Below are 27,987 nucleotides of genomic sequence, written 5' to 3'. Positions count from 1 at the left end.
AGGGTCCTTTCCGAAACCTAGGGGAATCCGCACGCGACGACAATTTGCCGGGGGCAAGGGAAAAAATGTAAGTGAAGGATGAGGTAGAAGGAGGGTGGTGACTATGCTCGACAATTGTGCCAGGGTAAGCGTGACGTCAATCTCGCGGATTGTGGCTGCCATTTGAGAGAGAGAGAGAGAGACTCTCTTCTCAATCATTTCTTTAAACGTCGCAGCGCGTGCATAATTACAATTCAAATTTAGCTTTTCCTACAAATGTCTCGAAAATGATAGAAATAACGAAAATACAGGGCGTGTCATCAAAATTCGGATAAATCGAACAATTTCTTTAAACAAAATGTTTTTAATGAAAAATTAAATATTACAAAAAATCCTTTTACATGGCACTTGGGGGATCCCTGTAGAGCACAATTATTCGATGTATCCCCCATTAGCTCGAATGACGACCTTTATTCTCGATCTGAAGCGTTCGCACGCACGCTATAATGTAGCGCTGTCCATACCGACGAATGCTGCCTCAATAGCGGTCCTTAATGACGTCACATTGGGATGCTGAGACTTGTTTGTGACCCTTTCAACTACGCTCCATACGTAGTTGTCCAAGGGATTTAAATCTGGACTGTTGGGAGGCCAGAATGAGAGCCGAGGCGAGCAACTCGTCTTGTCCTGGCAGCCTCAGAGAGCATCTATCGTATCTTTAATGTGTACGATTTGTATCAAAGATCCTTCTCGGCAATTCACCGAATTGGCACCAATCGATGCTAATTTTCGCAACGATTGCCCTGGGTCATCCGAAATCAGCGCTTGAGTCCTTTCAACGACTGCGGGATTCCTCGCGGTGCGTTCTTTCGAGCGATTCTTCCTTGCTGGAACCTTCGTTGGACTGTTCTAAAGCCGTATATATTTTGCCACAACGTCATAAACGATTGATCTCGGGTATCCAAAGAACCGAATTATTCGTTGCTGAACGCTCAGCGCGAAGGCCTTCGACGATCGCGATTATACTCCGCATTTGGTTTCAACATCGCAGCCATTTTGAGAATATGACTGTTTACTAGAAGCATCAGCTTTCTCGGACGCCAACAACAATCTCTGACGGAGGCAGACAATATAGTAGAAAATTTAAATTGAAATTTGTCCGGATTTTGGTGACGCATCCTGTATATCTATCAATTTTACGAGCACTTTTTAAGTTGACATTATACGTCGAATTACATATTACTCAAGTCTTGAAAATCCAACACGCGTTTCCGGAAGAGAAATTTCGTGCAACGGAAAATTGGGGAAATATTCCTAATTACACGTTGCCACGATCAAGTGAGTTTTTTGCGTTTCACGACGAATCGTGGAAAAATCCGCACGCGTGTCGCCGCCGAATAAATCTGGCGGCTAACGAGCCATTATACGCAGCATTATGGTGGGATTAGCGGCGTCGACGCGAACGCGCAAAAATCGGCCCGCAAACACCGATTTTTTGCGAGCGCGAAGTCCCGGTGCAACATCAGTGCTAGAACAGGCAAAGCCTGACGCGGCGCGTTAGGACTAACAGCTATGAAATTAGAAGAAAGTTGGTCCCTCTGCGACGTCGCGACATTTACGACTTTTGAAACATGCGCATTCGTTAACCCTAACAGTGTTAATTCGTGATAAACACATGTCCACGTTCCGCACGACGAGAGAAAGCGAAAATAATATATAATATATCTAAGAAATGATGATAAGTTTTTTTTTTGTTTGGCTATTAAACGCTCGTTTCTTATCATTAACCGTTCAGGCAGATTAAGACGCTCGCGCCGATTCGCGGAGGCATAATTAACGAAATTCATTATCCCGGCCAAAACTAATTTTGTAACGCCTCCTACGCCGTCGCCGCCGTCCCTTAATCGCGAAAAACCGTGAAATTTAATTAAATTTAGGAACGCGAAAGTGAACGAGGAAGGACGGAAGGGAAAGGACGGCGGTGGTCGATGCTAATAACGTTCTTGTCATGCCATAAAGGTATTAAACCACTGAAATAACGTCCTAGATTATCACGAGGGATCGATCCTTTAGATATTTCAAATATCGCTCTCTCGTGTCGCGCTACTTTTTCCGGCCGCGAAGAAAGTTGCCCAAGTCTCGCACGAAGTGTCGAACGAAGTCAAGAAAAATCATCGCGATAAATACGCGAAACGCGTTTTGGCGGTTTCATCAAAATTCTTGACATTGTTTGCCGGCCGCCATTGCAAAACGTTTATTTAATATCCAGGATCGCCGCTTTAATTATGACGATAATACATACCGAGCGTATTGGTTCTTTATACCGAGCGCGTTTAATTAAAAAATAACGCGCGCGGCCGACGTGACTTGGCGAAGATGATTTTTGGTTTTGTTGTAGCGAGGAACAGTGACTTTTTATCATCGATGCGTGCCAGTCGTTTTCAAACAGTAATTAATTAATACTTTACGGATATTAGAAATTAAAATTCTTAGAATGTACGTCTCTCTCTCTCTCTCCCTCTCACTCGCGATTATAAATATGTATACACGTTAGGAAGAAAGGATTTTTAAATTACAACTAAAATACTTTTATATCCAATTTGTTACTTGAAAAATGCAGTTCAATTATAGAAAAATATCTATATATCTTTCTTTCGATTTATTTAATGACAGCGAGCATCGTGCACTAGACTTTCGCAGAGTAACCAAGTTAGATGAAAGGATTGGTTATTAATGAAGATATTTCGAGGGCAGGTATCCATATAGCGCGCGGTATGGAAACGGGGCTCTGCTCTTTCACACGAGCCGGCTTGGTTCGTATACGTACGATGCAATACAGAAGATACATACCGCTCGCCATAAGATCGGACTTCGACGAAGCCACGTTTCCTAATTAATTAAAGTAATTAAGGCCCGGTCGAGTTATTGCCAGTATCACGGTCGCGTTATGAACCGCGTAACGAATACCTGTCCTCGAGTGTTTGCTTGCAGTTGCGATCTTGCGATCGCAAATTTCCTGGGCCACGACGAGCGCAAAACCAGACCACGATGACGATGCTTCGTTGGAGTGTATTGTATATAAACACTCTTCTTAAATTATTAAAATAATAACGACGAATTAATAAAACGACTCACGCATACTTTGCATAATTCTTTTTTAATTTTTCGATTTTCCTTTTACTACAAAAAGAAAAGTAAGAACTTTAATTGGCATCGTATAATTAAATATCAAATAAAAATTACTGCACACGATTCAAGCTTGGAATACCGTTGCATGGTTCAAGTTTCACATAAATTGTGTACATCAACGCGAGCGATAACAATATCGACATAGTACTCGAGAGTACTCGACTTAATCCCCAGGTTCCGCAGGATTTCGTGCTGTGACTTTTAATCTCCGTCCAGCGAAAGTCGATGCGGCGCGCGCGCATTTTTCCAAAATATCCGAGCATTATTATATCCGCTTTTCGACGATTCTCTCTGCCGAGTCGAGTGGGTTTAACGGGGTGCGTTCGGCCGGGAGAGTAGAGTCAGTAGAGAACGGCTGTATATAGATATATGGCGGCCGGGATGGGAAGGAAAAGAAGTTACGAGTGTACACGTACGCCTGGCCGGATGCGCGCGTTCAATATTTGAGAGGATTTAAATTCGGACGTTGGACGTCCGGACGAATTTCAGTTGGATCGTTTAAAGGCGCGCCCGCCGTCAGGCCCTCGTGAATGATTAAGGCGCCTCGTCCTGGAAAAGGAGCGCGCGTCCTGAAGTCTGCAAGTCCTGGCGAGACTTTCCGGAATTGTCTACGTGCAAACGTATTCCGGACGAAATATCGGCGAACGTCGAGTTCTGCCGCGAATAAATAGAGAGTTCTCCGTCGCTGTTCTTTTCTCCTTTTCTTTTCTCGCACCGAGACAACGAGACTGCGAATTTTAGGGCTTTAATTTTCTTTTCATCTACATTGTGTCAACTTAACGACTGTTGAAAAAGAAAAATGTTAATGAAAGTGTCTCGTGAGCTATACGAGATGTCATTCGGTGTAATAAGCGAATTTTTTAACGAACAAATCGTAATCAACTTAAATTACTTGGCTATGCGGTTGACGAGCGATAAGAGCATTGGGTGGAGAAACGACACGATTCCGAGGTTTCGCTCATTGCGTGCATTCTGATCGACGCGGCTGCATTTTTCCCTGCGTTTCTCTCGTTCGTGGCGCAAATCCCCGAAATCCGCAGCAGGTCGGACAAATATAAATAACGGAATGATAATGAATCAAATCGTACGTGAAAAACCAATAAGTTATTGGCCGACCGGCGCGAATGATTGGCCCGCGGTGTACCTGCATTCCGCTTCCCCTCCCCTCCCCTCCCCCCCCCTCTCTCTCTCTTTTTATTCCTTCTCTGTCCCTCTAAATCTCTTACTCTCTCTTACTCACACACTGCAGTTTCCGCGCGCTGCGCGCTCGTTCACTACAACCTACTACTCTCCTCCCCGCACGCATTGCTCACGCATTTTTTTCTCCCTTTTTTCCCCGCGTCGCGTTTCCTCTCGCCGCTGTTTCTCTCCGGCGACACGAGCGCGATCGGACAACACACACAGTGCATATTTTTCAATTAATTTAAATTACAAAACATCGCGGTAACGGTCGTGCATCCCTGCACACGCCTACCCCTTCCTCCTCTCCCTCCTCTGCTACTCCTCCGATATGTCCGCGTACGTGTGTGCGTGACACGCAGCGCACGTACGTTCGCGGTGGGGTACGTAATCATTTTTATTTTCGTGCGTGTCGCTGGCATTTTTTTCAGCGTCGTCACACATCCGCTCTTTCTCTTTTTCTCGCCCTCTCCTTCTCTCTTATTTACTCGTTCTCTCTCTCTCTCTCTCTCTCTCTCTCTCTCTCTCTCTCTTCACGCGATTTTTCTCATCCGGAGGTATGCCACAATCATAAATTCGTGACCCGCGGCCAGATACCTTCCAGCGTTAACGCCCGCGCAACGAACGTGCGATTCGGATTTCGATCGCGATCAGTGCGGTCGAAATGGCCTAAAAGAGGGAACCAAATTTGCATATGGAATAACTAATTCATCGTGTGTTCAACGACTCCGGTCATTAGTTGTTCGATCTTTTTAACCGACCTGACCGCGTGTCAGTCCTGGCCCCGCATTGCGTGTCGTTTTTTTCGCTTATCGTGATATATTTTTTTTTTAATATTTCGTATTTTTATATGCTGCTAGTATTCTTGATGATTTAAAAGCTTTTTTTTTCTTTAAAACTTCCTTGGCAATTGAATTGAAAGTTGTATCAACAAATTTTTATATTTTTTAATCTTTATTTTATATATTTATTTTGTATATTTTTATTCTTCTCATAGATACAAAATAATTTAATTAAACTACTTTTCATACACATAAAAGTCTTATTGTTTTCCATTTGAAATGTTAAAAACTTGAATTTTAACGTATTTGTCGGATCCCGATAATGATTACAGAAAAAAAATACCCTACTTAACAGTTCTACAAAAAATTCGTATAAAAATAATGAGGAAAGTTTCGAAAAAGCAGATAATTGTTAACACATCTTGTCCGCAAAACGAATATTTGACTATTTCTTTTACACGATGCTTATGTACACGTATAGAAAAAAAGAGATAGCATAGAGTTGTATAATGCATCAGTGAACAAAATGATTGGTGCGGGCGAATCGTTTAGCCGAAAACTATGCTTGGATAAACTGGACGATTCACTGGTTGAGTGAAATCACCGAAATGTTAAAATTCTCTTTCATTGTCGTGTACGTTTTCATCGATACTCATAGGATAGATACATACAGAAGAAAAAATAAGAGGTGGGAAAATTTTATAAATACACTGAATACAATTAATATCGAATAACATTATTTGTGTACCTATATATGTGTATCTATTATATATATATATATATATATATATATATATATATGTGTGTGTAGGAGGAGGCAGAAAGTACGCTCGGCAAAATAATTTCACGATAACACCTTCTCAGCTCGTAGCATAACGTTCCAATTTAATCGATCGTTACCCCCGACACATTTAATTACGTGTAAAAAAGTAATCGCGATTTCCTCGAAAAGAATTCTTTTCACGGACAGCATGTCTCTTGGGCGTCTCTTTGAAAGTGTCCGACACCGGTCGTGAATTCACCCTCCCGTTCTCCTCTCGGCTTCTCTCTCTCTCTCTCTCTCTCCCCTCCCTCTCTCAAACCCCTCTCGAGACCGTCTCTCTGTTTAATGCAGTCCATTAGAGTGCATTTAGATCGAGGGATAGTTAAAGCGCAGGTACGCCGCTATCGGAAAATTGTATGTTGTATACCGCGCCGATAGGCGTGTGTACTTAGAAATGACATTAGTCGCGCGATCGTGCCCCTTCTCGGCCTTTATACACCCCGTTTATACACCCCCCCCCCCTCCGTCCAACGGGAATTAAAGCAAACGAGCAAATGGACGATCTCGTCGATGACAAAACTCGCGGGATTATAAGCGTTGTACCGATGAGAAAACTTTTCCAAATAATTAACGTCCTTCCCACGTTCGCCATGTTATGTGACTAGTTTTAATACGTGACTCCGTATTAGATGATTGATTTAATTATGTTAGAGATGACTATGAAATAATTGTTTCGCGCGTTACGAATGTTAATTTGCAAATTAAATGAGAGAAGCTGATTACGGAAATATGTAGCTGACGTAGACAATCCGCGCGCGGTACTTGATTTAATTATACATCATTAATTCAGAACATTTGTCATACTTTCGGCTCAAGTTAATTACTCATGCTGTAATATGTAAATGTACTCTGTCGAGGATTAATCATTATACAGGAACTAAATCACGACGTTTTGCAAATAATAAATACCTAAAAGTTCATAAGCCGCGCGTGTCCGGCTTATTGTTGCATTATGTTTTTTTATTTAGCAAAGCGGTCGCGCTTGTTTAATGCATTTAGTGATATTATTAATGACCGGGAATGAATGTATTTCGAATATCTCAAATTACTAAGCGTCATGTGGCGATAAATTGTTGAAGCATAGATTGACGCAAATCGATGAAATGCACAATAAAAATATTATATAAAAAATTGCGCGTGATATTTTATTTCCGATAGCGCAAATTTTTTCAGATGGAGTGAGGAGATTGAACTAGTTATTCGTAATATCGACGCTGGTGGTATCGAACGAATACACCGGGTGTCCCAAACGACGGTTACCGCTACTACTACTACTACTAGCAAACACTCAATCTATATCTCTTATTAGTCTCTTTAATTTTCAACGTTAAATAATACGGCGATTAAGTCTCATACGACGCTACTTGCAAAGAATGATCCCACTATTAATCAACTAGAAACCAAACGCCCACCGTTTGCCAGCTGTTTTAACGAACTTATTGATCCGGGGCGTAATTTTTCATATTAAGCGGCTCATTAACCTGCTTTATATGATGGATCGGGGGGAAAAAAATCCGAGGCTATCTTCGCGTAAAAAGACCTACCGCTTCGCGTCCTTCAAGGAGCACGCTATACGCGAAGGTGAAAATAGCTGTAGAAAGTGCGGCAGAGGCCGCCCCCGCCAGCGCTACTTAACTAAATGAATTCAATATCTCGGAATAAATACATTGATAAATCAGCCACTCCGCTAAAAGCTTACTTTACTTTGGCGAGCGCTCGCGAACGCGCGCAAACAACGTACGCGCCTGCGCGTGTACGTATACATATACACGTACAGACAGGCAGACATCTCGCCGCAAAGAGAGAGAGATAGAGAGAGAGAGAGAGAGAGAGAGAGAGAGATTGAGCGGAAGGGCGAAGAGAGCGGGTGTACTTATAGAAGAGTGGTTTGCTCCGTCTATAAAGAATCTTGTTTGTTTCTGGCCGACGGATATCGAAGAAAAACTATTTGCCTCGGGGATTTAGAGTGTTTCGTGAACTCTCCCTCTCCTACCTCTCCTCTTCCTACTCCTACTCTCTTGCCTCGCTGATCTTTACCGATCCCTCTCCTCCCCCCCTCCCTCTTTCCATTTCCCTTCCTTCTGCGCTATCTCACGAGGAGTAATACACGACGCAAATAAAACTTCATTCTTGCCGATTGTCCATCGACCTATCCGCTACCGTGGACCAATCCAAAGATGGACATGGAACGAGGGATCGATCGATTTGGCCGCGTGAGCCACATTTGAATCAGCGCTGGAATACGAGAGAACGAGAATTAAAAAGATTTAAAATCTAAAACAGACGCATCCCAAGACTTTCTTAATTTTTTAAAATCTCAAGATTGCCACAAAATAGTCCGATTTCAAAAGAACCATCACCAGAAATTGACCTATAATTTGTAAACTTATTTATGATGATCTCTTTCCCTCTTACAATTAGAAAGCTTCGATAAAACATTTAAAAAGATCACTGACGAAATATGATCGAGTGTGTTAATCAGCGAACTCCTTGAAATTCTTTCTCGTCGCATAAATAGCTCGACTCGTGCTATAATTTGAGTAAGTGGAAACCGACGAGAAGGATGAGAAAGCCAAGCCGCAGTAGAAGAAGAGGGGACCAGCAGGTTAGCCTGATTAAAGAAAAATCCGCAACTTGTTGAACGTCTTAAATATTCATCCACCCATTCAATGTAGCATCTACTTAATAACCGGTGTTGCCAACATCCCTCGGAGCAACTGCCTCTACCACCGCTTCTTCTCACCCTTTACCTTTCCCCTATCTCCTTCTCTCCCTATCCCCTTCTGTCCCTCCGCTGTTTCTTGCGATCCATCGTCTCGGCAGGCCGCTACGAAGCCGCGACGGGGCAAATGAAATCCGCTAAAACGTTTTCTTAGCGGTATCGCTTGGGCTAAAAGCTAAAAGCGCTTTTAAATTCCGCCAACCCTCCCCTCACCGTCGGCCAAGCGAGGAGACGTTAGGCTGCTAACTGAGCGCGCTGTTTGCACGACGACACGTTCGAGCTTCTTCCATAGGCCCCTTGTTTGTTCGATACCCGTCTGTCGATTTACAACGCAACTACTTAGAGAAAAGAAAAAAAAATGAGACGACTGAATAGCAATTTTGAGATTTTTTTTCATTAATTCAACACAAATCATTGAATTGCTTTCCGTTAGAGAATCTAGAAATACAATATTCAAATGTGAAATCAGTTTTCAATTTCTTTAAAACGAGTCTACCTCTTATAGTGTAAAGAAATTTTGGATTTCATATCATTTGCAAAAATTCAATAGATTCGTCAGTTCTTTTATGAAGATCGTAGTGGATCAGCTAATCCAATTGTGGGCGATCAAGAGAGTTGAAAGCCCAGATATTGCCGCGAGTGGTGGTGTTTGAAAAGCACCGAGACCACGGTACCTATAGAATCGTATCAGTTCCCGTTCCCGAAACAAGTTTCTTCCTGCACGCCGCCGACGGGCGCAAAGGAAGAGACGCAAAAAGAGAAGCGCGAACGGCATTCATGTTCTATGTGAGAGAAAGAAGGACGAACATGGGCGTAGAGAAGGCGGGGAGACAAAAATGAGGGAGATCGACGGATCTGAAGGAGAGAGAGAAAGAGAGAGGGGGGGGGGGAGAAAGATGTAGAGATTAAAAGAGGGACGGAAGAGATTGTGAAGAGGAGAGGTAGGGAGAAAAGCGGAGGCAAGTTAAGTGGGTGCACCTACGCTCGGTAAAACAGAACGGTCTCCGAATTGAGCCTGGCAGCGGTCCAGCCTAATGGAGACTCTTAGCGTAATTAAACGTAAACACATTCGAGGCGTCACGCTAATCTGAATGCTTATCGAGGTCCGCCGGTGTTGCCTCAGGGCCGTGTCTACCTGGCGCGCGCGCGCTCATCCTTGGAAATAGAGGGTCCCGTTCGTCCGGCGAGGCCTGGTATTTAAGGCGAAAATGTAACTACGTATCGCCGTAGTACGTAGTTGTTACGCTACGAGTATTTATGTTACGACCACGTCTGATTTCACTCTAGCGTATCACAAAGTTCGAGACTTCCTTCCGGATTTACGATGTAATAATAGGTTCAGGCATATAGGTACATTTAACAATTTTTGCACTTGTGTGCAACGCACTTTAAAAGTTGAACAAAACTAAAGAGCGACAACACACAAGAGAATTCGAGACGCAGTCAGAGACCGAGAACGTGTGTGCTCACTTAACAGCGTGTTTCACTTTGGCGTAAATTAATTGGCCATCTCCGTCGAGTAGCTCGAGTAGCTTTTTATTTTCATCACATCGACTGAATTATGCGACATCCACGAGTGCCGTGCGATACCGCGAACGTTACGACAGTTCGGGCGGCGAGACGGGAATGGACGCAGAGAGGGTGCATTACGTGCGAGGTGAGCGGGGCGCGTTTGAGGGAAACAGGTGTTTCGTTTAAATGCGTTGTAAATATCCGTCGGCGTGAACGCTCGCGATAATTCGATGCCCGTGTGGCACAAGATGCACGAAGGAGATGTGTGCGTGAATAAAAAATAGCCACTCTCGCATCTTATAGCTTCGAGAGGTATCCCTTTCAGACTTTCGGATTCTCCCCCTCCTTCTACGCGCTAATTTATTTCCATACAAATGCAGCTGCTGATCAGATAACAAATGCAGTTGCAATTTTCTATGTCATATTGAAGTACCGTTATATATTAATTCTTAACAAACGAGATTACTTTCGATAAAAAAAAAATGTTTTTCTTTTCTCATAGAGAGGAACACCGCGGGCTAATGTAGTATCACACCCGGCTAAATATAGATAATCGTTCGCGATCGGCCGCGATCAAGGGAAGGGTCAAGTAACTACCGATCGAGATCTTAAAAGCGCTTAAAACTCACGAACTCACCTGCCCGATTTGCATAATGAAAACCGTCCATTAGGCTCCGTCGTCAGACAGAAAAGACAAAAAAAGAGCTATTAACTACAGACGCTAATAGTTGCTCCAAATAAGAACTATGAATCATGATTATTTTTACTAAATTAAGATTAATCGCGCGGAAAAGATGGCGAAGCATCTCAAGCGATATATCATTTGGCAAAGAGAACGGGAATCGTCGTTGGTGAATTGCGAAAAAACGTGACTTAACGCGCCGCAACCGAATAATTTGCTCTGCATTAAGGAAATTGCTAATTGCGTATTGCCGAGTTAAACAAGGCTTAAACCTCTTCACGTCTCCTCGTTGACGAGACGACGAGGCAAACACTATGAAGCATACAGGTTGGTAGCTCGGCAGGGAGGGCTAGGTTTACTGCTAATTGCTGTTGTATTACAACAACCAGTCAAAGGCAGCCCTCGACTTGCCCACCTCTCCCTCCCTCCCTCCCTCCCTCCCTCCCTCCTGCATCCACTACCGCCTCCACCTTTCCGAGTTCTAGTAGTAGTTGCCTGCCATTATATTCAAAACTCTAACCGGATATACATCTAGGCAGCCGCGAAGTTGAATCGAATCGATCTCGCTTCGCTACGAAAGTATATAGTTGGCAAGAAGAGAAAAAAAAACGCGAGAACAAAACATTATCTGAGAAATGATATTATGTCAGCACGAAATCGAGGCAGCATTATAATTAGAACTTAAAGACCTTTGACCGGGTCACAGGTTTCCTCACGAGAATGGCGAAGCCTCGTTAGTGTCGCCAACTAATCAGCGTCGAGACGCCAATCTGCTGTTAGGCTGACACTGCTATTGTCGCTTAGAGATTGATACGAAACTGCACGGGAGCAATCATTTACTAGTAACGAAACACCAAATCATCTAATCGCCTGACCGTCTCTATTTAGCTACACGATAGCCTAACCGAACACGCGATAATTGAGTTGGTCGAAAGAACATTGACCTATCTTCTCATTGAGCTGTAAGATAGGCAAGCCACCTTCTGTTTACGCGCATCCCTCAAATTGAATCGCGAATTCGACCATGCAGGTAGTCGCAGCAGACTCCGACAAAGACTCGTCCTTAGACGATCGCAATTAATTCGCGACTGGATGGGGGTCGAGGAGGGAGTTTGAGCAGGAGATGGTGGCGGAGAGGGGGAGGGGGTTAATGGATTTCCACGCCGCCATCCGTACGGCCGTTCCCTGGAAGCTCGTCAGAGGTTCCATAATGCAGCACTGTGTGCAATTTTAAGCAACCCTTTATCCTGGCAGCCTCTTCCCCGTCCCCCACCCACCAACGCTCCACACGTATAAGACTCCGGTCCAATTACCTCCTTGCTACGCCGGCTGCTGCTGTTGGGAAGGGGTTGCATGATAGTTAATTACACCCCCTTTGCAACCCCCGCACCACCACCACCAGCATTACCACCACCACCACCGACGACGTGGCGTCTCCTCCTCCGCTCCGCTACGCTCCTTCCATCTTCTCTACCTCCTCCACCATTTTCACCCCCTCTACCTCGTCTCCCCGTCCGCCCGTCTCCAACCCCTCTTTCGTCTCCTCTCTATCTCTCCTCTCCTCTCCTCTCCTCTCCTCTCCTCTCCTCTCCTCTTCCTCCTCCTCCGCCTCCTCCGCCTCCTTCTTCCTCTCTTGCCGCCACTGCTAATTACTATTTTTAAAACATTAAAAGTAAAGTTTGTTAAATGAGTGGGAGTTAATTATGAAGCTACCGGGAGAGGCCGGAGGTAATTGGAGCGAACGACAAACAAAGGCTCGTACCTACGGCCATGGACTACAGCTACACTCAGCCGCGGTAGGCAAGCGGGTGGGCTACCTACTACCTACTTTATTTTCGCGGAGAATTTCTGATCCATTCGCCATCGTTAATCCCGGCCACTCGTCCTCGTCCGCGCGCGCGGAGCTCTTTCATTCGTCCTGCCAATTACAAGAGCTCCAGGCGAATGTCGAACCGGTTAAATTGCGAGGCTCCTCCGCAGCCCAAGGCGAGGGCTGCACGCGAGACCGTGGTGTCCTCGTGTGCAGACTGTACGACTGCGACGCAACCCCGCGCACCCGATCCCAATCCCATTCTCGTGCTCGTGCTCGTGCCCGTGCTCGTGCTCGTGCTCGTGCCCGTTGCCGTCGTTCCTGTTCCTGTTCCTGTTCCTGTTCCTATTCCCATGCCCGTGCCCGACCGCATCTCATCGAGGGAAGAGGAACTAAATTCTCTCTCCGGACTTCTCCTGCACAATGCGCGACCTACTCGCGCGCCTGTATATGTCCTGTCAACTTTTTCTACAATTTTCTTGTTTCTAATATGCGACTATTCGTTGATCGATGACACTTGTAATCGAACGACACTGAATCGCAATAGCAACATGCGGCGTCTGTCTCATATTTTGAGCTGACACTGATGAAATTTTATTCGTGAAAACGTGCAAACTTGTGATTGCATGCGTATCGATGATTTACTGAGGATTTATCATAAGTAGATTACGTACATATACGTGCAGGATAGATTTAAAAATCCGATTTCTAGTGTTTCTGCAGTCAACTGAAACAATGAACAATTAACAACCAATCGTGTAATTTTTTGAACATTTTCCTCTCGTTACACTGGTGTATAGTTTCCGTATTACTGTAAAAAGAAAAAAGAAAAAAAAAAAAGGGAAGGAAGAAATAGCGCCGGCTGTCGCATTAGCGAATATTAGGTGGGTCTCGCGGTAACTTACGGGCCAATAAGTTTTTTTAAGGTATCGCGTTTCATGCCCATTTGCGTGGGCGAGAGAGGGAGGTATCTCCGACGAAATCAAATAACATGCGGGCGCGCGCGCGCGCACGCGAGGTTTGAGTTTTACGGTTATTAATTAACCGATACCAGATTTCTGCATTAGCGCTCCGTCCCCGCTAATGCATGGAATACAAGTACCGAGATAATGTGTGTCCTTTCCGCGGTAGATAGATACGCCCGATACGAAGATACATCCGCGTATCAACAAAGAGCTGGATGCATCGGCGTATTACTCCCTTCGACGTATATTATCTTTCATTACATACTCGGAAATACGCTCATCTCCCGTAACTCCTTGTTTTAAGACCGTTCGCTCTAAAAACAGGAATATAGAATGTCCTCGAAGGCTTGGATTTTATTCTTTCGGACCGACATTATTCGCGTTTAATTTTCGTCCACCGTCGAGCAGCTCGGGATTGTATAACGATACCGACATATATATATATATATAAAATAGTGACGTACGAATAAAAAAAAGAAGCACGACCGGACGGAAGATACGTGTCGTCATAAATCCTGAACGGTCCGTTAGTAAGACATTTCTCACGTTGTTGATCTAGCAAGATCAAAAGAAAGAGACAGCTACGTGTCGTGGAGAAGTGGCGATGTAAATAGAAACCTCTTTAGGGACATAACTCGGCGCACGCCGTCTGTGAAAGACGTATGGCATCGGACGAGGGGCGTCGCCAGAGCGTGCGTTCGGTGTCTCCGTAACCGGCTCTGACGGATAGCGCCGGAAATAGCGAAAGGGATAGGCACGACGAAACCATCGTCGGATCTCGGATCTCGGATGGGAAGCAAGCGCGGAGCAACAGTCGAGCTGGAGCACCGTCTGGGAATCTCGCTGCATGACGCCTTTTATTTCTTACTTCATTCGAAAGGCATAATGCGGCCGTTTAATGCCGCGTGCCCCCCCCCTATACTTTTGTATCGCGCAATTGAGATATACCACGAATTTGTCGAGCAACAGTTTCACAAAAAAAATCTGCATACACATTCCTAAATCTAGAATCATCCGAATCCGATAAGATGGGAGAAGACATAAAATTATTGACGCGAAGAAAAATGAGATTGTTAGATAGCGGCTGTAAAGTGTAGAAAATGGCGAGGGAGAAAGATGGCGAGGGATGAAGTCACATTCAGGATTATTTACTAAACACAACGACACGGAACAGGCGCGCCGACCTATACATCAGTGTTCTTCTTTATCGAACGCTTCATGGATGCGCCGTATTTGGAACTATCGAACTTTAAAACAGACGCCTGCCGCAAACGCTTTTGCCGGTAACTTATATTCGTACTGGGCATCGGGGGAGGGGAGGGGAGGGGGGGAAGGGGAAGAAGTGAACTAACGTAGATTCTGTAAAACAAAGTAGTTAATGATATAAAACACCCTTATCGTGATAGATAAAAGAATAGAGGTTTGTAATCTCTCTCTCCTTATAATTTATCGTTCATTCTGGGCTAAATCAAAGTACTGTGTTAGAATCGGGAAATGCCTCCATATCGAAATATCTCCATTAGAAGAACGTTTTCCAGAAAGGCGGAATTGTAATACGCCTGCTGAATACAATTGATCTATCATCGGGGGGGGGGGAAAAAAAAAAACCCAGAGAGGATTTTGCGGAATAGCAATTTCCAAACCTGCCAAGACACGCAACACAACTAAACGTTACCAATCTGGCGAAATCATTTATCACTAGCATGTCCGAGGCATTATACGGTATGTGCAAAACCATCGGACGAGGAGGAAGGGCAAGAGGCGAACGAACGGACATTGGGTTGTGTGATGGACACTCAATTACTTTATGTGCCGGCAGCTAAAAATAACTGCATATATCGCGCCGGCATTGCGCAATGTACCCACTTCTCTCGAAAAGAGTAACAGTAAACATGTCTAAACCAGCCAAAGTGTTCACTATTTAACAATTCCCACGACGCATTATACAGTAACACTTCCCTTTCCCTTAATAATATCAATTAATTTATCTTCCTTGAAAATGTTCTACGGTATAGCAAATGTTATATTCACAAAAATGATGTTGCAACATCAGATTTTTTTGTTAATCACCCGTCTATCGCAAAATTAGCTGTTTAAACAGCTCACCCAAGCGCGACGATGTCATAGGGGATGAAAAGAGAAACGAAGATAAAAATATTGAATCAATGTGCGGTTTTGCTAATAACGAGGAAATAAATATCGTATGTTTCCGCGAGTGTGACGTCAAAATCGTGCAACGTGTGATTTCCATGGAAACAGAATCGTCGCGATGCAACGCGACGCGGTGGTTGTTTTACGAGTCTGTTTTTCGTCTATGCTAATATACGACTATGACGATCGTAATCGTTTCCATCCCCTACTGCCGGGCCCCAAACCCGATATTATCCAATGGGCTTGTAGATACTTTAGAGTTTTCGCGAGCGCTTCAAAGTAACTTTCCGAGGATTTAACGAGTTCGCCGCGAGCACCGACGCCGCTCTTATATTGTCTTCCGACTGTAAAACAAAAAAAAAAAAGAAAAAAGAAAAAAAAGAAATAACGCCGTTGCTCTCGCATCATTTGCTCATAATAATTCCTTAAAAGTTTCTAAATCATTCTTTAAAGTCTTCACTTAACGATTCCTCTTCGGCTCATGAATAATATATTTGATTATTGAAGTAAAAGGTAGAAAAAATACAATACTTTACATGCTTCATATTTCCATCACCAAGAATTCACTCATAGGTCAACATTCCCGTACACTGAATTCTCTCTACATCTTTCTAAGCGTAAGACAAAGAGAAATAAAATCTCGACGTGGCGTCTTTTTAATTACACAAATTTACACGGAGCCACTCCCCGAACGCGGAGCGTCAGAATTCTCCGAACAAGGAAAGCCGGATGGAAAAGCAGTGGCACGCGAACCTGGCCTTTCTACCCCCTCACCCCATCTGTCGACCGCCGCAATTTGCCTGTTTTCCTCGCACCGTTGCAACCCTCGTACGAAGTGCTATCCCTGCTCGCTGACTCTTATTTCACGGATGCAATATAACCGCGAACATAATCTCGAGATAGCGAGAATAATTCTTGCAACGGGGTTAATCAAAGCGTGTATATGCAACGTGTATATATGTGCGTGCGCGTGCGTGTGTATGTATCAAGTATTCGGAACTACAGCAATCAGCAATAGTTTATACGAAAAGTAAAAATTACCACGATTGATTAGCAACTCTATGGCGTATATGTATAAAATTTCATGTATAATATTTCAACGCGTGTGAGGTATAACATTTAATGAATTAGAATTAATGAGACCCTATAAAAGAAACACACACCGCGCGAGATAAAGAACGATGCATCATTTTCAAATCATAATTACTCAGTCGAGGGAGAAAGACGCGGGATGAGAGGCGGGGGGGGGGGAGGGTGAGGGAGGCGAATGAGGCACCGCGTAGAACAACGTATACGACAAGGGGGTGTTCCCCTTTCCGCCCCCTCCTCAGGGCATTGTATCCCAGGAGCCGTTATTCAGAGGAACCGGCTCGATTTGAGAGCCGCGGCGATGCAGCTGGCATTTAGCAGGCATTCAATTAAATATTGATCCAGCTCCGTTTAGCGCCGGTAAACAATTATGCACGCTAATTAATGCCCCGGCGTTGTCGGCGCAATCGAACTGAATCGTCCTCGAATACGCCGCATTCGGTTCGTCGTGGATCATCGATCTCGCGGGGGGATATACGTTCTTCTCTGTGGGCGAGTCGCTCGATCCTAATTAACATAGGAATATCGATCGCGTGGAATTCAGAAACGGTAGGCGAATGAGTGACTTTGATATGAAATATGAATAACGTGAAACAAGAATGACTCGAGTAAGGCAATAATTATTTAAAAAGATATTACGGAAAGTGCTTTGAGAATAAATAATTAATTCATTAAAATGCCTTTCATATCAAGAAATGTCTATTATAAAATCACATCCTGTCTATCGTGTATTTCATTACGGAACGTCGAATGGAATAAAATTGCGAATTTAAGAAAAATTTGCGGTTTTCCTCGTAAATCGTTCGGCGTAGCAGGCGCGTCCTGTAAATTTGACAAACGCATCCAACATGCCGCAACTAACGAGAGACGGCGGCTTGTCGCGAGCACGTGTAGAAACGCGCGAGCGCGTAACAACCGGCTCCCTTCGACAATTTTGTCTGCGAGGATACTAATTTCGTAACGTCTTCGTCTAATCATCCTAAAGGTCTCGCGGTGTGCGTGTCCCGTCGGCAGTACAACGAGCGTGACGAGCGCGAGCGGTGGTGAGAGAGAGAGAGAGAGAGAGAGAGAGGGAGATGTGCAACTAGCGAGAGAGCCCCAGTATAATTAAAACAGCGCCGAGGAGAGTCTACGAGAAGAGACAGACACCGTGCTGATTTCATTAAACGTCTTACCTCGGCGCAGCCTGCTTTCTGTTTAGTTCGGGACCTTTCGAGGCTTTCATTTCGTTTGCCTGCGTCGAAGGGAAAAACCAAGAAAAGTATGAAACGCGAGGACGCCATGCCATACCACGATTCTCGAGGATATCCCTAACGCTCGTTTCTATACAAATTAGAAATTGCTGCGCCAAATTTTCGTTGAAAATTTCGAGAAAACGAAGCATTTAATTTGTTCATCGCGTGGAAAAGAAGATTCGATATAATGCGAATATGATTTTGCAACAGACATCGACAATTCATCATTTTTAGGAAAGAAGATAACAGTAATTTTCAAGTTTCATTATTTAATTGCTAACTTTTAATTACCGTCTGTTGCAACGATTACTCGATTACATTGCATGCGTGTAAAATCATTAACCGATAGATTCGCGTCATTTACGATCACGGCGCGTCCAATTATAGGTTGTCAATCGCAGGGTGCCATGCCTCCAATCTACAGCCCTTCCCCATGTACGAGATGACACGGTCTGTTTACAGATTCTAATAATCCGCCGGGCGATTCCAGCGATAAATTACGCCGCCTCGTAAAATCCCTGCGAGGATCTCGACGCGCCTTCGCCAAAGTTCCTTGACTGTTTGCACGTTACCCACGTTACTCCCCGCGCGTCTTTAGCGAGCAGTTTTAAGCGTCCGGGAAACGCGCATCGAAAAGAATCGTTTAAATCAGCCATGAGGAGGACTGTCGTCCTGAGTAAAAAGCGTGCGAAGATGCGGGCAAGAGAGACGCACGTCCGTGTCCATTCGCTCGCGAAATTCCGCGGTACACAGCTGCGACATGAACAAGTTGCTCCTTAATGAATTTCTCAGCGGGCGCCCTTCGAAAATTCCCACGAGACGACCCTCTGAACCCCGTAGATCGCATCGACGTTCTGATTTACGCACCGTGATCTTCGATCTTCGTAAGTATACGAATACCGAACGACACGACGGGAGGGAGGAATAACAACCCTTTCCCACCTCCAACCTCCAACCTCCTCTTTTCTCTCCTTCGCGTCCTAAAAGCCCTCCCTTTATTCGCGCCCGGAGCATAAATAATCCAAGCAAATTTATAATGACAATTACCATAAAAATTGTCACACAATAAAATATTCGGAGAAATTTACGATCGTTGAGCCCCGAAGCGGGATTTTCTGAGAGCTCCGAAGAGGGAGGCCACGCAATTCCCTTCACCCTCCGCACCATCCCCGCCTCGACTGCGGCCCCGCACGTGAGCGCAGAACTTTACAGCCAATTATTTTATACGCCGCTTTATTGTGGCCATATCTTGTCTCCCGAAAGTTCCACGATTGGGATCTACGAATCGAACGTGGCGGGCTACTCGATTATTTCGCGCCTGCGAAATATTTCATACAAACTATTTACAGATGAATTTGATTAAATGACACATCGTTGTATATAAATTAATTTCTTTCATAGTATTTAATAAATATATATGATTAATTTATATCTACAAAAATATTTTAGAATTAATCGGCAACTATATATTCAAACGTTCTTCATTTAATTCACGATTAAGTAATTTCATATAAAGCTGAATCCTTTGTACATTAGATATATATACTATAGAATATTGGATATTTCTACAACTAAATATATCATATATTTACAATATTTACATGAAATATTTTATTGTAACGCTGGCCATTAATTACTTAACCAAAAAAGTCCTGTGCGGGAGCCTTCGTTAAATATGTCCCTGGCGTATTAGTGTAAATCAAGTAGGTGGTAGTCCTCTCTTTCCCTCGTAGATCGTAGGGGTAAACGCGAGGGCGGGGTAAAGAGTGCAAAGGAGCCAGGAAGGGGCAGCTAAATGATCTCATTAGCACATTCCTGGCTGGCCGCCTCTTCCATGTGTCAACCGAACTCAGCTTACCCTACGAAACTGTTCGGGACGACTTAACTGTCGCGTAAATAATCTTCTGCTTGAGTGCCGGCCCTAACGAACGCTGAATGTTTAACCAAGACGCCTCAATACAAGTGATATCGATTTTTTTTCAAACGCCACCAACGTGCGTCACGTTATTCGTTAAAAGTTTCATATCAATCAAATTAGCCTTTCTTCCATTTAATATTTGTAATAATAAGATCCATATCCTGAGATAACATCCATGTCCTACTTACAATTGGACATTAACTTGTTTTATTTCTGGAATCTTTCAACAATGTGGTTGAAAGTTGTGTATGTTGCAGCAAGCCGACCTCCTATTCGTGATAAATTCTAGAAATAGGATTGTTAGAGAAAGCGCTGCCGGAACAATGCATAGACACCTGTTTGGACACGCGGGAATATATAAACGAACAACGTCCATTTGCACCGATGCGGAAGACTTTAAGGGTGGGCAGGGTGCAGGCAACCAAAATAAGTAGCCATCCGTCCTGCGCAATCTGGTCTCTGATTTTCTGATTCTACAGCTTCGTTTACTTTTTGTTATTCCCTCTTGTGTATACATTACATTAAAAAGATTAAAAATCCTAATCAATAAATTAAGACATCTCGATACTCGAGAATACAAGCGCGGAGAGCTTTTAAGGAATTGATGTCTGAAATCGTTGTCGTCTTCCGGCCCTTCGTTTTCTTCAGACATTCGCGAACATTCAGACTCTCCCATTTCTTCTCTCTTTCTCTTTCTCTGTCTAAATAAGTCCGCACACGTACGCGAGAAACATTCAGCGTTCTATAGCGCGGCGCTAGGCGGATTTAATCCTAGCAAATTAATTCCATTTTCTCGGAGCATCGCGCATTCTCTGTGTTTCGTCCTTCATCAGCTTGGCTATGTGCAGCCAGCCCTTTCCCTTGGTATGCCCCCTCCCCTCCCCCTCCTCCTTCGACCTTCTCTAGGACTCGGTGCCTTGCCGAACCACCCCCGCAACCTCTCCTCAGCGAAAAGCTATACTCGAGCCGGTCTACAAGGAATTGTTAATTGCTCGTGCAGCGCCAATTTGCATAAATCAATTTTAAATCAACTCTCCGGCCTGCGAAGAGTGCGCGCGGGGTGTCTCGCAGGCTGGAAACGCACAGGATATGCACAGGTGCTCGACGAGATGCGACGAGACGCGACGCAACGCAACGCATCCGCATCGCATCCGCATCGCAACGCAACGCATCGCAACGCGACGCGACGCGACGCAACGCGACGCAACGCGATGCGATGCGATGCGATGCGATGCCAAGCGACGCCACGTACCTTTCATACCGTATACGACGACTTATACACCCTACACAGGGTGTCTTGAACGATACGTCGAGCCATCCGCGAGGCGTCGATATGCGTGCGCGATCGTGCCGACTCACCGCGACCTGCGTGTTCGAGTTAGCACGCGGTCGAACAGAGTAATACACCAACCCCCCCCGATGGTGTATCGAACCGACGCGACCGCGGCACGGGGGCGAAAAAGTTCCGCGGAGTGACAACGGCGTATCGCGTGACCGAGGGACGAGGAGCGCGCCAGCGAAAGAAGGGACGTGGAATTTCAATGGCGCATAAAAATGAGATGTTTAGATGAAAACGAGAAGATAAGCGGACACGGGAGAACGGACGGCGGCCATTTAAATTGTAATTTTCAGTGCGAGTTCTATACGAGAGATCGCGTGTCCGTAATGTATGCGCATCTCAAGACGTTCCACGTTTGCACAGCGGTGTACGTATACCCTGCACCTCCAGCACGCCAGTGTCGCCGGACGACGCGCCATGAAAAACTAGCCGCCTTATGTAACCTTGATCGAATTTGTTGCGACATTCCTCGATTCGATTAAAAGGCAACCTACGAAAATAAGTATTTCTACAAAATTCTAATACGAATTATTCTACTTGCGATATTAAAAATTATCTATGTATCTTTCTCCTCTTTCTTTTTCTTCACTATTATCTGTGTGTACATATACACAAATAATAAAAAGATAAAAATTCGTGAAACGTGCTATTCAAGATCTGAAAGCGAGACGTATCAAATGATACGATTTTCTTATAACGGCCTATAGTTGACTTCGTATACTATACAATGCGGCACGTTTGTCGCGCGGAATTGAGTTCTCGATCGGATTATTGAGAGTTTTAGTAGGTTTGAAACATGCAAAGCAGAAGACGGTGAAGTACCGAGACCAGCAGACCATTACTCGAAAGAGCGACTTGTTTAAAGAAACATACCTCGTAGAATGATGCCCCTGGGTATAACGCGAGGGTTGATCGCTCGTGTCACCCGCGATTATGGCGTCCCAAGACTGACTGCAGTACGTCACGCAGAATGTATGAATGTACAAAAATTATTCGAGAGACGAACACGCCTCGTTTGTATATGTATAGGGAAAAAAAACACAGCGTTCGTTTAATTTAGAAATACTCGAATAAAACAACGCACGTATGTTTAGAATAACGTGCAAAAAAAGTGATATATGCACGCATAAAGCGAATGTCTTACAAGAATACGCTTAGAAAAATGTGTATGAAATAAAGACATATGAAATCATTTGAAAATAACACACACAAAGAAACAACACGGTAATAACTTATTAGGTGTTGGAATTAATTCGTAGCGTTTTACAAGTGATGGGAAGTACTTTCATTAATGTATTTTTTAATGCTCATGTGAAATAAATAACATTCTTTCATTAAAAAACGCTACGAATTAATTCCAACACCTAATAGTTTAGTAATATATTAGGTGTTGGAATTAATTCGTAGCGTTTTACAAGAGATGGGAAGTACTTTCATTAATGTATTTTTTAATGCTCATGTGAAATAAATAACATTCTTTCATTAAAAAACGCTACGAATTAATTCCAACACCTAATAGTAATATGGAAATAATATAGCAAAAATGATATAAACATTCTTTTAAAACAGCTTAAAAATTAGGGATGATATAAAAATAACACGACTTGACCGGGTGATCGTCACCGATATTGATAAAATATCTTCCAATGTACTACCTGTGCGCATTTTATTATAGAGTATTTAAAAAAAAAATATTTATATATATATATATAAAATCTTTTTCTTTATATTCAGAATATTAAAAATTTATAAGAATAATAATTGATTGCAGGCTGCCGAGTATGTGTGGAGGTACCTTTACCTAACTTAGGTGAGTAAATTACATTATTATATTATGCATGCAATTAATTTATTCGAAATCCGATAGCTTAATCGATCTACCGTTAAATGACATTTTGCGATTAACAAATTCTTCGTTTTCTATGCTTTAAGTAAATGAATGGGCGTGACAAAATGTACTACGAGATTTCGCAATTTCGAAATTCGTAGATTAATATTTTCCTGTTGTAAGGATTAAATTATTCAGCGAAGAAATCACTTCATGGTGCGCGTGGCGCATTCTCGTGCTATAGTAGGGTTGCTTCGTATAATATACGGCCGAGGCAGGTATTTGTATCTGTAACAGTAATTACTAGAGCGCGCAGATACATTCTCGCCAGAATTAATCGCGTGAGTATTGATCAATTCTCAGGAAACGTAAAGTCGCTTTTACACGCAGATCTCTAATGTAACAGCGTGGAATGCGTTTAATTCTCTCATGGCAATATATAACGATTTTTTTTATCATTAAAGAAAAAAAACTAAATAATATCAACTAACATATAAGAACAAATTAAATACTCTTTCAAAATTCAGTATACTGCGCTTTGTATAATCACATTTTATTGAATTTTTCCTTCACATCAATGAGAAACCACATCGATGAAGAACATCAGACATTACGACGTCATTGTTCCGCATAATTAATTTTGTACAATTCTCGATTGTTCCTACGCGACGACGACGATGACGACGACGACGACGACGACGACGACGACGAGGACGAGGACGACGACGAGGACGAGAACGACGAGGATGAGGACGACGTTTCATCGCGACGCGCTGCGCCGCGGCACGCAGGGCGGCAAACTTGCACGATTGTTTTGAAACGAAAGTAAATTTAATTTACCGGCTAATTATCGCCCGTGCAAAGTTCTGAATTAAACTTGTAATTGGCTTTCGCTTGATTCGAAGAAATTGTACTAAGCCACCCTTCCACCCTCTTCTTACTTCTCTCTCTCTCCCCCTCTCTCCCTCTCTCTCTTTCTAGGCACCCATCCCCATCCTACTACGACGAGACATTCTATGTAATCTCCTACATAGATGTGTATGTGTATCGATACGCACGCAAGGGGAACCTAACCCAACCTAGCTATCGCAGGTCTTATCGTATGCCAAACTAAATGTTGTACACGTTAAACCTAGTATAAGCCTATCTTCAGCAATTATTCTTAACAGATTGTAAAGAGATATTTTTGAATGTAGATAGGCGATCGTTAATCTTTATGAGTGATTGTTCGACGCTACGTAAATAATACAATTAATTTCATGAACCGAGAACGAAAAATAAAATACTTGTGAATACCAAGTATCTTTAATGAATAGCGCTTGAAATTGACCGGATACGAAAATATAGACATTCTCGGTCAATTGTACCTGAAACGTACTCCAACTATTCGCAATTAAACTTCACAGATTGTTTTTGGACAATAAACGCAGACGATGTACATAGTACGATATTAGTCTTTACTTGAGTCGTCGAAGCCAGGTTGCTACTTTATCGCAATTAATTGAAATTTACTTTCTTTTATATGATTCAAAAATCAAAATTTAAATATCAAGTAATTAATTTTCAATTATCCAGCAGTTCATTGGCTTCATATTAATGTACACATAAGTGGTATTTCAAATCGCATTCTTTAAATAAGGTCTTAGAATAAAGCTTCATCCATCTTCTCTTGATTAGTAACATATTAACGCTTCTATTGTTGCGTCTGTAAATTTTGTAAACGGATAAAATAAATTTTAATTTTACCTGAGCAAAAGCTCTCCTCGCGAGCCTTCCTAATTTTTCTGGAAAACCGTTAAAGATACTAGGTTTCCTTTTGAAGAACAAAAGAACGCGCTAGGAAACGGCACAAAAGCTTAATTACTCGGCTGTTCGAAAAACGGTCCGCGAAGTATTTTAAAATTCCTGAAGAAAGTACCAACATGCAGAAAACGGTGTTTAATCTGAGAAACGTTCAAGTGCTCGAAAACGGTCCTTATTATTTTTTAAAATGATAATAAGAGGCGCGTGCATGGACTGCGTGCTTTTATAATGATTATTTCTATATTCGAATCGACCCTCAAAAAGGTTGCCCACCTCTGTCTCAAATAACAATATAGAGATTTTCATCGTACACGCACACGCAATTGTAGAATTTCACGGTGTGCTATGTGGGAAAATGGCTCTTTGTTTAGAATGTACGCAAGTACGCGTATACACACGTGTAGGGCAGATACGGTGAAACAGATAAGGGAAGATACGACTCAGCTTAAGGAAGCGGTTAATTACCAGAAGATAGTAAATTGCCAGTAGCACGGACTTGTGCTTCGCTTGTACCCAAAGAAATCTTTATCCCGATCACAGATACCTACGAGTAATAATCTTCTGATCGTTTACAAGTTGATTAGCAATGAGCTCAAAGATATTGATTGCTTGGAAAAAAAAAATGCAAGTAGTACTTTTTTTCATTTACATTGCTTTAATCTAACCTCAATCTATAAATAAATATAATTTCGTTCAATCTGATCACGAATGCGATCCGGTTTGTTACAACTGGCTCGATGCGGTTTGCATTATCATCCAGCTTGCTCCGATGTCTCTTTTAATCTGACTTTTTATAATTTCCTTTCTCTATAATTAACGCTTTGGAATGTTAAGGCTTTTTATATAATTTTGGCAAAAGATGATTAAGAGGGTGATGGGGTAGAAAAGCCAAGCCATGCATCCGTGAAATCGAAGATAGGATACATGTGACGTCACAGGACACGTCGCTCAAAGCTCGAGAATGGCCGGAAGTCGTGAAATGGGATTACCTGTTCATACGTATGCGGCCGTTCCAAGGTGATAATTGAATAGATAGCCGTCCTCTGCTTCTTCCACCTGGCCACCTCTTCTTCGATTTTCCTTCGTTAGCGACATACCGGTCCGCGATATCCTACGTGACTGCAAAAAAATTTGTCATAAACGTCAGAAGAGACCTCTCCTAACGTGATGAACGTTCACCCATGGGAAATGGTTTGCTCACCGATTTCTAAGGTTATGAAGTAGGTCTTCCTTTTTGTAACATCAATTATGTCGCGACTCTAACGGAGACATTTAAATATAAAATCTAATTTTTAAAAACGTAACGTTTTAAATTCACTCTAGGCAAGCATCAAATTGAGTTAGCCTTGAATGAATTATTTTGGGATATAAAGGAGACTAAACATAAGACTAGACCAGACCGAGCTAACTTGGAATACGTTGCTTAAAATTAAACCAAGCGAGACTAAATTAGACTTAGGCTGTACATCAGGCTAGATTAGATGGCGAACAGAGACTGCGCTCACGCCGATCTTTCGCGAATACGACGATAGAGATAAAAGAATGCGGCAAGAATTAAAAATAAAAGATGCGTGGCCAAGCGTGGAAGACCTGTTTCCCATTAGAGTCCTCTCCGCAGGCGTTTAATCACCCAATTAAGAGGATTTTCACGTATGTTAATTAGTCAAAACACATGCGAAGCGTCATTTCTCTTTCCTCTGGCGGCACTTAAGCTTGAGGCCTCGATTGCACTCAAGGGCTAAAAAGAGATCAAAAGGAGGTACGTCACAAGGGAAGTACTACGTGTACTTACACGTGTGCGTGGTACAAAGACACGTTGTATACACCTAAATGTATCCGCTTAATTCATGCATTTTCAAGCAATGTTGATATATCATTTAGTTTCGAGATTAGATGCAAAATGATTGTGCTCTTAGAATTTCAAGCTTTTGAACCAGCGGGAATCGTAAGCAGATACACTTACGACTCTGCTGCATATTCTAGATCGTTTCTGAAAAGTCTAATTTCAACACTAGGCAGAGGCACATTTTGCGGATGCTATTAAATTGACATCTCGTATATCAGAGAGAAGAATGGTGTTGCTCGCGGGAGTCCTCTCTAGTTCAAGCCGAGATTAGCAAACGTGCTCGAATTTTGGCACGAGTGCAATACGGAAGGGATTCCGTGTCTCGTTTCCTTCGTTACGTCGGTAAATCCAAAATGATTTTTTTTTTTTTGGCAGATGGAAAACAATATTTATTACTTTCATACGTTGTGCTACTACAAATGTGTAATTTATTATACACAAATGTACAAGTGTCGTGAAAAATATCGCGCATTTTTAAATTGTTAAAATAATTTGTTCCATTTTAAGATAATATATGTATATATATATATATATATATATATATATATATATATATAAAACTCGATAAATTGAATTTTTGCCAAAAATGCATTTTATCCGATTATTTGAAAAATCATTATCCTCGAAGATTATTATTCCCCTTCAAACTTTTAATCATTTCCTATTTTTTGAAACTGGTGTAGCTGTCGGAAGCTGCAACTGCGGAACCCTTTCACCATAATCATAATGCCCCAGCAGTGTTAATGAAAAAACGTACTATCGTATTACCAATTACATTGTGATTTTAATGAAACGCAAGAATCAGAAAAAAAGCGCTGACGCATTGCGTCCGGTGCGGTTATTCGAACGGGGAGTCGACTTTTTAATTGAGAGCTTTTTATATTATACGGTTATAAACGCGCGCGGCGCGCAAATGAACTACCCTTTATCGAGCATTGTGCTCGCTTTCGCGTCAAAAGCGAAAATCCGCCGATATCATCCGTCGCCCACGTCCGATCGATTTTCAACATTTAATTATCCGGCGCATCAAAACTGGTCGATAAATCGAATTAAGAAAGTCCGTTTGTACTGATTATTTCCGGTGGCGAGAATCTGGAATTTCAAATAAATTCGTATTTTCCCGAAACACAGCATA

The 27,987-nt window shown here is 42.9% G+C and overlaps 1 protein-coding gene across 1 annotated transcript in view; it reads left to right on the top strand.

Annotated features, from left to right (window-relative positions):
- The first annotated feature begins 23,152 nt into the window (after positions 1-23,152).
- LOC105145856 (uncharacterized) overlaps positions 23,153-27,987 on the top strand; it is a 137,566-nt gene continuing 132,731 nt past the window's right edge. The window contains exon 1 of the mRNA XM_087411475.1: positions 23,153-23,185. The gene's annotated coding sequence lies outside the window, so the exon portion shown is untranslated. The remainder of the gene's footprint in view (positions 23,186-27,987) is intronic.

Source organism: Acromyrmex echinatior, chromosome 11, assembly GCF_024713525.1.
Source record: "Acromyrmex echinatior isolate Ae372 chromosome 11, ASM2471352v2, whole genome shotgun sequence".
NCBI lineage: Eukaryota > Metazoa > Arthropoda > Insecta > Hymenoptera > Formicidae > Acromyrmex > Acromyrmex echinatior.
This window is presented reverse-complemented; position numbering and strand designations above follow the sequence as displayed.